We start from the raw sequence: 10,405 nt of genomic DNA, 5'->3' as shown, positions 1-10,405 counted from the left end.
GTATGGATTTTGATTTTGGTAACCTTGGTTTTAATTGTAAAAGGGTCTTTGATTTTGGTTTCTCATGGGTGGTGGAGTGTATGTTGTTTGAGGGTTTTGAACATTTTGGCTTTTGTATGAGAGATTTGGATGGAATTTGGTGTTGTCATTGTAAAAGTTGGAATAAGGGGTACCACTCTTGTATGCTTGGAAAGCATTCACTTGTTCATTTGTTCCCCTACATTCACCTTGGTCATGTCCCAAAGTTCCACAATTCTCACATATCCCACTTGGGATTGATGAGGATGCCGTCATGGCATTAACATGATGCTTTGATGATTTTGAGTTTTCTTCAAGTCTAGCCATAGCTTGTTCAAACTTCAAGTTGATTGTGTCAATGTGAGCACTAAGTTGAGCACCGAATTGAGTAACGGAGTCCACTTCATGTTTTCCTCCTCTAGTAGCCTTGCGAGGTCTACTATATTGTAAGTTATGGACCGCCATTTCCTCAATCTTGTTCCATGTTTGATTGTCATCAACTTCGGTGAACATTCCATTTGATCCCATATTGAGAATGTTCCTAGAATCTTCATATAAACCATTCCAAAATTGTTGTACCAAAAACCATTCGCTAAGTCCATGGTGAGGACATGAGCGACAAATTCCCTTGAACCGCTCCCAAGCTTCATACAAAGATTCTTCATCCCTTTGCTTAAAACCCGTAATTTGAGCTCTTAGCATGTTAGTCTTTTCCGGTGGGTAGAATTTTTTGTAGAAAGCTAGAGCCAACTTCTTCCAAGAATCTATTCCGAGGGTGGCCTTATCAAGGCCCTTCAACCATTGCTTCGCGGTGCCGATTAGAGAAAAAGGAAATAAGACCCATCTAATTTGGTCTTGAGTCACGCCCGTTTGAGAGATTGCATCACAATAGTAGCAAAAGGTTTCCATATGAGAATGAGGGTCTTCAGTAGGCATCCCCCCAAATTGGCTCCTCTCAACTAATTGGATGAAGGCGGACTTGGCAATAAAATTTCCGGTTAGATGTTGCGGTGTAGGAGTACCATTTGGTAGATTCTCCTCGGTGGGTACGGAGTGTGACGAGAATTTAGGCATTGTAGGTGGATTTTGTGGGGTATTGTGTAATGGGTTCTCTTCTCCTTCTATTGCGAAAGGATTGACAAACTCACTAGTGGGTTGAACAACTTCACTAATACCTCTTAAATTCCTCCTAACAAGTCTCCTATTGTTTGTCAAGGTTCTTTCGATTTCACGGTCAAAAGGTAACAAGTCACCTTGTAACCTTCTAGACATGCAAAATATCAAACAACTCGAAAACAATTAGAACAAACCTTGAGGAGTTTTACTTCCCCAAGGCGAAGAAAGACACAACTAATAACAATAAAAAGAAATCTAAATCAAACAAACACCGTCCCAAAACAACGGCGCCATTTTTGATCGGGTCCGTTTCGTGTTCACAATTTAAGATGTGGTCGTTGGGTCACGGTCGAATCAAAACACAATTTATAACTTCACAAACAACTCTACAATTAGTAAAGAGGCAAGTAAAGGTCGGATCCCAAGGGACGGGTATTGAAATGAGATTTCTATTGTAACTAGTGGTGTCTAAGGGGTGTCACAAATTGGGTTGATGTAGAAGGTCACTAAACTAAAATAGCAATGAAAATAAACAAGAAAGATGAATTAAAGGGGGTTTAAACAATTGATTAAAGGCACTAGGGTGTCATGGGATCATAGGGGAATCATGGGAATTGATCATACAAACATGTTCTCAAATTATAATCAAGCAATTATTGTTGTGATGGATTGAGTTGGGTTATATCTTACAATCCTAGGAAAGTTTGGGTCCCGGAGCCGAATCGATTAGATTGTACAACACCTACAAGTCGACTTAATCTTCCCTACTCAACAACATACATGGTCTAATGAGACTCGAGTTGGGTTATGTCTTACAAGTCTCATTGAAAAGATAGGAGATGATAGTAAATGCAAGGATTCATAGGCTTAGCATTTCATCAAATATAACATGTGCATGAGTTGAGATCAAAACAAGCAAGCAAATAAAACATGAAAGCATATTAATTTAAGCATGAATCATTCCCCATGTTGGTTTCCCCTAATCACCCATTAACCCTAGCTAAGAGACTACTCACTCATTATCATGTTGATCATGCTAGAAAGGTTGTCAATCATACCAACAATATGAAACATGATGAATAAATGAAAGTAATTAACAATAATTAAAAAGGGATTAAGAGAATTATACCTACTAATGATTCCAATAATAAAGCAAAGATAAAAGAAGTACTTGAATGCTTGATTGAGAGGTTGTCAATCTCCCAATAATAACCCAAATAATCTTCAATTACCCAAAATAAAGGATGAACAAAAGAGAGATTAAGGAAATAAAACTTGTATTAGAACTTGATTAATTGTTGATTACAATACTAAAGAGAGATTTGATTGATATTAACTACTCTAATTATTGATAAGAAGAACATGCTCCTCTAATTAGACTAATGGGGTATTTATAGTGGAAATTAGGGAGGATGCATTAGCGTTAACTAAGGGCTAAACTAGTAATTACACTTTTTAGATTGAGCAAGGAGGACCCGGTATTTTTCGAGAGAAGGGCTTCTTTCTTCATAGCTTGGAGAAGAGGAAATCACGCTGTGCTGGAATCCGGGCGGAATAAGGTCGGGACGGGCGGAATCTGGCGTTGGAATCCGAGCGGATTCAAGGGAATCCGGGCGGATTACGGAGGTGGAATCCGAGCGGATTAGAGCAAAGCCGCACGGATTGTGCAGCTGCGGGACGGACGGATTGGTGACAATCCGCACGGATTGTCACTCAGCAACATATCTTCTTCTTTTCTTCCCTTTTCTTCATAAATTCCTTGGGGATTTCCTTGGGGACTCAAGGATCCTTTCTCAACATTGCTCTTCTACTATAATATGTACAAAGGCCTTCTAATCTTGTCTCTCCTTGATGCTTGGTCATTGAATTCGATCAATTTAGTCTCGTTTTGCCATGAAAATGCAAGATTCTTACTCCTTTCCTACCAAGGGATCAAAATCTCAAACAATATGCAAAACAAAGAACTAAAGATAAGAAATGACCCAAATATGCACTAAAAAGCATGGGAACAAGGCTAATTCGGGGGCTAAAAATGCGCTAATTATGGTCACATCAAATATCCCCAAACCGAACCTTTGCTCGTCCCGAGTAAAGAGGTGACAAAGACTAGGACCATTACTAACCTATCCTAATAATAAAGCCGATATGAGACAATTATTAGCGGGTTTCACTCCGCCCCTTCAACTCACAACAAGACAACCATGAGGTAGGATGCCTTCTTGCAAGGCAAGGTGGGTCTTGCCAAAATGGCGACACATCCAAACATTAAGTACACAAAATCACATAATGGATGCATCTACAAAAGTAATAGCCACTCCCTCATCAAGTGGCGGAGGCACTAAAGAGGAACAAATTTAAGAGCATGTAATCCTTCACAAATACTAGTTCAACAAATTACTAAGTCTAAGAGGATGGCACTAAATCACCTCCAAATGGTGTTAAACTAGACAACCTTCGTCCTCAATTTCCAAATTCTTTCGTCAAGAGCGATCGGATGGTGGTGGAATGATGATCCCTATGATGCTAGTAGCATATGACATGACAAGTCTCGAATTATCTACAAAAGTAAAGGTCATAGATCGTCCCAAGCTCGACCAAGTGGCTTGACAAAAAGGCTTTTTGGGAATGAAATGCTCAAATATTTATTCACAACGGGTGGATATGACTAGTATTCAAAATTGTCCTCATTTCACTTTCACATTTCAAAAATTTAAGATGGGGTTTGTCCCTTCTGGGCTAGTGTCCTTTGCTTTCGCCAATCGCTTATTAGGCAACCGGTTAACCTCTAGACAATAGCTTTTCGGGGTGATAGTCACTCTGTCTCTAGGCGGTCGAATTCACAACCGTGTGGGAGGCCCAATTCAATGGATCCCTCTCCAAAGCACATCGAAGTGGTACGCCTCCATCAAAACAACTAAATTTCTCAATATTTCAACATTTCATAACATTTGAGGTTTCTTAGCAATAAATTACTTCCACATAACAAAATTTTCGAAATGAGCACTTCAAACTTATTGATAGAAAGTATTTTTGGGTTGCCTTACCACAAGGTCAATCAAGGTCACCTAGACAAGTTAACCAAGTCCACATCGCATCACGGGGTTGGATAGGTGACTCACATGCAAACCCTTGACTAGGCTTTGGGTCATGGGTCAAAAGACACTAGTATTACACAATCTAGGGTGTTTTACAACCATTCTAGTAGGCAAAGCCTTAAGTTGAAAAAGTATTTGTAATGGCTTAGTTGCTCTTGTCAAAGTTCCTAAATAGGCATTTTTCAAAACATTTCTAACATGCAACTACATGCCATGATGCAACTATTATATACATCCTAATGCAAGTGATTCTATCAACTAATATGACATATAAACTAAATGCAAGTCCTAAGTTCACATTGTTATACCGCATCAATCAAAACAAAGCCACATAGTCATTAACATAAAGAGGAAAAAGGAGATTGGAAAGATCATACCATGCGGTCTTCATAATCCTCATGTCTCGGATGTGGCGTAGTCAATCAATGTGAACAAGGATAGAACAAACACAATATATACAACAATATATACATGACTACACTACAAAAGAAATAAACATGTTTTTGGGTTTTTCAATTTTCAAATTTTTATGGTTTTTCAAAATTTATCAATTTTTTTGGGTTTTTGAATAACAGTTAAGTTAGAATGCCCCATCCCCACACTAATATGGGCATTGTCCTCAATGGCCAAAATGATGGGAAATTATGCAAACATGGTGCATGATTTCTACACTAAATGCAAGCTTACACTAATCTACACTACATGATGCATGTTTTTTTGTTTATGACGGAGAGGATAATTTAGATTACCTCCCGTTGTGTATGCATTGACTTCCCCAAACCGAGTTAGACACTATTGCTAATGTCCTAAGGATGGGTGTAGTTCATGCACACACTATGCAATGCATGAAACTAATTTGTCATTTTGGATTTTGAAAGGTGGGAACAATAAAATGAGAACACCTCGATGGGGCCGAGGTGTTAGTCCTCTATGGTGCTAGGACTACTCCAACAATGATCAAGAAAAATAATTAAAACAAAGAGAGAAATAGACAAACCTCAAGAGGGTAGGAGCCTCTAAAGCTTGCTAATCTTCCATCATATCATCACTATCATCATCTTCCTCATTAGAAGTGGATTCATCACCACTTCCTCCTTCACTTTCTTCTTCACCTTGCTCATCATCCTCTTCTCCTTCTTCACTAGCTTCTTCATCAATGTTATCATCAACCTCTTCATTACCGACAACCTCATTATCACCCGGAATAACCCTAGATGCACTCGGAAAGAGGACTTCCCTATCCGCCCAACTAGGCAAAGGACATGATGGATCAAGTAGTCCTTGCCTAGATAAGTGTAGGAGGGGTGGATATTGGGCTAAGTAAGCATTTTTCCGATCCTCGAAAGCTTGCTTGTGCATCTCTTGCATGAGAAGAGTCAAATAATCATTTCTTGCTTCAACACCTTCCGGCTTGAACTCTTGGTACTCGAAAGGGTAGAGTGGTATGACAATGGAAGAGGAGGGCATTTCAAGTTCACCTTTTTGTTGTCGGATAATGTACTCGGCCTCTTTTGAAAGGGGAAGTAGATAGTTGGTCCGGTGGACACTCAATCGACAAATCTTTGAAGGCAAAGTGAAAGATCTAGCCTCACTAGTGAGCCTTCCATACTTGGTGTCAAGAGGGTTATGGGTAACCCACTTGTACTTGTAAATCATAGTATTAATATCAACGAGATGACCACCCTCTTTCGCCTCATACTTGCTATCCTTATTGAAGTTTGGATCAAAGTATTTAGCTAGGATAGTGACTAGGCCTCCATTCACAATAACGGTAGTGCCTTTCTTCCCAAAATCAATATTTAGCCATCTATCCACCAAAAGCCTTAGAGATTTGAAAGGCTTGGTGAATTCCCTTCCAATGTTCAAAGCCGGCTCAAGAAGAACAAAATCGAGTTTGGTGAAATGGTTGGTGTCTTTTCTTGCAATGATGGTGTTCCCTATGACCTTGTGCCACACTCTAATGCCCAGATGGTGGACTAATAGAGCGCGACTAGCATGAAAGTCCTCAAATTTCCTTCCGGAAATCGCCTCCCAAAGAGGGTAGGGGTCATACTTGCCAACATTCTTAAAATAACTCGGTGAATCACTAAGACCCAAAGCTTTACCCATTTCCTCAAAGGAGATGCGTCTACTAACATTAGCTAGACGAAACTCGATGGTCTCCATAGTCTCAACCTTGTTAACTTTCAAAGAACTCAAAAATTCTAAGGTAAGGGAGGGGTTTGTCAATTCTTTTGATTCAAACAATTTCTCCAACCCCATGGCTTTAAAGAAGGCTCTAGTTTGCTCAAGGACACCCAACTTATCTAAAGTATCTTCACAAATAAACTTGGTGGATAGAAATGATTTTCTAGCAAACTTGGCAAAAGTGTCCCTATGGGATTTGGAAACGAAAATTACCTCCGGATAGTTCGAAAGTTGAGGAATTTCCGGAGTAGAAGATGTTGTTGCTTCCATGGGAGGTTGTTGTTGTTGCACTTCCAAGCTTGGGCTAGCTACCACCATAGCCAATGCTTTCTTTGCTTGAAGACTCTTTTGCCTTGATGAAAGTTTCTTTGCCTTTCGTGCCTTTGCCTTTGTTGCTTTTGTTGCCTTTGTGGCTCCCTTAGTCCTTGCCATTGATGAATAAACCAAGAAAAGAGTGAAAAATCTTCAATTTGTAGTGTACCCAAATCGATTTAAAGGTGAAAGGCTTTGCCTTTATGAATTCAAAAATCGACTCAAAGGTTGAAGATTTTGTGCTTGGTTTTGATTTTTATTGAAAAAGGAGTGATTGATTTGTTGTTAAAAAGATGTTTTGATTTGATTTTGGTGAATGTTGTTGAGGAATCTTGTTTTTGTGATGGAGAGGATGAGGGTTTTGGAATTATGAGTAGTGTTATGAATGAAGGAATGAAGAAATGAAGGTGGGAAGGGGTTTATAAAACCCGAAATATTTGAAATGCAGGGGCAAGACGGGCGGATTCTGCTCGGGACGGGCGGATTCTGCCTTTTCTGGGTTGGGAAAAACTCGCCTAAAGACGGGCGTCTTTCAGTGAAGACGCTCGGATTTGCAAACACGGGACGGGCGTCTTCTACAGAAGACGGGCGTCTTCTACAGAAGACGGGCGGATTCCTTTACAGGGATTTTTCTTGTTTTCCTCAGCCAAAAAGACGGGCGTCTTCCCTTCAGGACGGGCGGATTTTTGAAGACGGGCGGATTTGAATGCAGGACGCCCGGATTTGCTTACAGTCAAAAATATTTCAAAAGTTCAGCTCAGAGGGACGTGCGTCTTCTACCCAATACGCCCGGATTGCCTGAAGACAGGCGGATTCTCCTGAATCCGCTCGGATTCGACCCCTTTGTACCCGGATTCAGTTCCATCCGTGTACAATGCATAACCCTTGTCATTTTTCCATTCTTCTCATATCTCGTGTTCTTCATTGTGGGGGCACTACTAAGGCATGGATATCCTAGGCAATTGTCATCCCCACACTAAGCTAAAGCACTACACATTAATTGAAATTATTAGTCCCTCCCTCACTTCTCTCAAACATGATAATTATCTTGATCAAAGTATAAAAATCCAAAAATAACAAAAATGCAATATAAGAATTGAAATGCAAGTTAAGGAGTTAGAAATATTTACAAATGGTGGTTTAGGGAGGACTCCACCAAACTCTCATTCTTGATGAGATGTCAAGGGGGCATGTTCAAGGTGTTGTTGATGTTGCTCAACACCTTGAAAAAGTAATCAAACGCTTGTTCATTGTCATGATAGAGGTCTTCAATAGACCTTGGCTCTTGTTGTCGGTCTTGATCGATGGCATTACCAATGTAGGGATTGAAAATCCCTTCAAATTCGTCGTCCCAAAGACCACAAACTTCATTGAGTTGATGATTGAAAATCTCTTGATTTGGTGGAGACAACTCTCCCATTTCTTCTTCTTGGCCAATAAGGCCATCTTCTTCATTGCTTGACTTTGATGAGCTTTGCAAGCTCTCTTTGTCACAATTCACTTGCTCTTTGAATGGAGCATCTTCAATTTTCTTCTTCCATTGGAGTTCCGACTTCTTCCTTTCATCCTTCCAACTATAATGATCGATCATAAAACACGGTTCATGTAAACGGGGAGCTCTCATAGTCTTGTCAAGATTAAAAGTTATACTCTCATCTCCCACCTCTAGAGTGAGCTCTCCATGTTTTACATCAATCACCGCACCCGCGGTGTGTAAGAAGGGTCTTCCTAGAATGATTGGAAAGTTGGAATCTTTCTCCATATCAACAATGACAAAGTCCACCGTGATGAAAAACTTCCCAATTCGCACGGGAACATCTTCCCATATCCCTAATGGTGTCTTCGTCGATCTATCGGCCATTTGGAGTGTGATATTGGTGCACTTAAGCTCTCCCATCCCCAACCTTTTACTCACCGAGTACGGCATAACACTCACACTAGCCCCTAGATCACATAAGGCTTTGTTGATCGTGGTGTCGCCAATGGTACACGGTATTGAGAAGCTTCCCGGATCCTTTAGTTTTGGAGGTTAACTCCCTTGAAGTATTGCACTACTCACCTTAGTGAAGGCGATAGTCTAAAGCTTCCGGATCGACTTCTTCTTTGTGAGGATGTCCTTCATGTATTTCGCATAGGCCGGCACGTGATTGATTAATTCTGTGAAAGGAATTGAGACTTCCAAATTCTTCACAATTTCCATAAACTTTCCAAGTTGGTCATCAAATTTGGGCTTGGCTTGACGACTTGGAAAAGGAAGTCTAATCACAATGGGCTCCTTCTCCTTGACCTTGTCTTCATTTTTCTTTGAAATTTCTTCTTTTGATGGTTCCCCATCCTTGGAATTTTGCACAATTTCTTCCTTATCACTAGCTTCCACAACTTCGTCCTCAACTTGCTTCTTCGGTGCTTCATACCTTGTACCACTTCTCAAGTGAATGGCACTAACCGTTACATATCTTGGGGGATTACCTTGAGGTGGTAATTGCCCTTTTTGTCTTTGTGAGCTTGAAGATGCTAGTTGAGTCAATTGGTTTCCAACATCTTGGTGTGAGCTAGGATGTTGATGGTGGTTTCCTTTGCTTGACTATCTTTTTGCATTTGAGTGAAAAATTCTTGTTGATTATTTTGCATTTGGAGGACCACTTTTTGAACATCAAAACCTTGGTCATTTTGGTGATTGTATGGATTTTGATTTTGGTAACCTTGGTTTTGGTTGTAAAAGGGTCTTTGATTTTGGTTTCTCATGGGAGGTGGGGTGTATGTTGTTTGAGGGTTTTGAACATTTTGGCTTTTGTATGAGAGATGTGGATGGAATTTGGTGTTTTCATTGTAATAGTTGGAATAAGGGGTACCACTCTTGTATGCTTGGAAAGCATTCACTTGTTCATTTGTTCCCCTACATTCACTTTGGTCATGTCCCAAAGTTCCACAATTCTCACATATCCCGCTTGGGATTGATGAGGATGCCGTCATGGCATTAACATGATGCTTTGGTGATTTTGAGGCTTCTTCAAGTCTAGCCATAGCTTTTTCAAACTTCAAATTGATTGTGTCAATGTGAGCACTAAGTTGAGCACCCATTTCAGTAACGGAGTCCACTCCATGCTTTCCTCCTCTAGTAGCCTTGCGAGGTCTACTATATTGTGAGTTATGGACCGCCATTTCCTCAATCTTGTTCCAAGTTTGATTGTCATCAACTTCGGTGAACATTCCATTTGATCCCATGTTGAGAATGTTTCTTGAATCTTCATATAGACCGTTCCAAAATTGTTGTACGAAGAACCACTCGCTAAGTCCATGGTGAGGACATGAGCGAAAAATTCCCTTGAACCGCTCCCAAGCTTCATACAAATATTCTTCATCCCTTTGCTTAAAACCCGTAATTTGAGCTCTTAGCATGTTAGTCTTTTCCGGTGGGTAGAATTTTTTGTAGAAAGCTAGAGCCAATTTTTTCCAAGAATCAATTCCGAGAGTGGCCTTATCAAGGCCCTTCAACCATTCTTTCGCGGTGCCAATTAGAGAAAAAGGAAATAAGACCCATCGAATTTGGTCTTGAGTTACACCGGTTTGAGAAATCGCATCACAATAGTCATAAAAGGTTTCCATATGAGAATGAGGGTCTTCACTAGGCATCCCCCCAAATTGGCTCCTTTCGACTAATTGGATAAAAGCGGATT

The 10,405-nt window shown here is 40.3% G+C and overlaps 2 non-coding genes across 2 annotated transcripts; both read left to right on the top strand.

Moving 5' to 3' along the window:
* Positions 1–613: 613 nt before the first annotated feature.
* On the top strand, positions 614–720 carry LOC141604462 (small nucleolar RNA R71). Its single transcript, XR_012526160.1, has one exon. It is a non-coding gene; the product is annotated as a small nucleolar RNA R71 (small nucleolar RNA).
* A 9,300-nt stretch (positions 721–10,020) lies between these two features.
* LOC141604361 (small nucleolar RNA R71) lies at positions 10,021–10,127 on the top strand. Its single transcript, XR_012526063.1, has one exon. It is a non-coding gene; the product is annotated as a small nucleolar RNA R71 (small nucleolar RNA).
* Positions 10,128–10,405: the final 278 nt, after the last annotated feature.

The sequence above is a fragment of the Silene latifolia genome, chromosome 9, assembly GCF_048544455.1.
Source record: "Silene latifolia isolate original U9 population chromosome 9, ASM4854445v1, whole genome shotgun sequence".
NCBI lineage: Eukaryota > Viridiplantae > Streptophyta > Magnoliopsida > Caryophyllales > Caryophyllaceae > Silene > Silene latifolia.
Note: the sequence above shows the minus strand (reverse complement) of the source record. Positions and strands in the feature narration are given on the sequence as shown.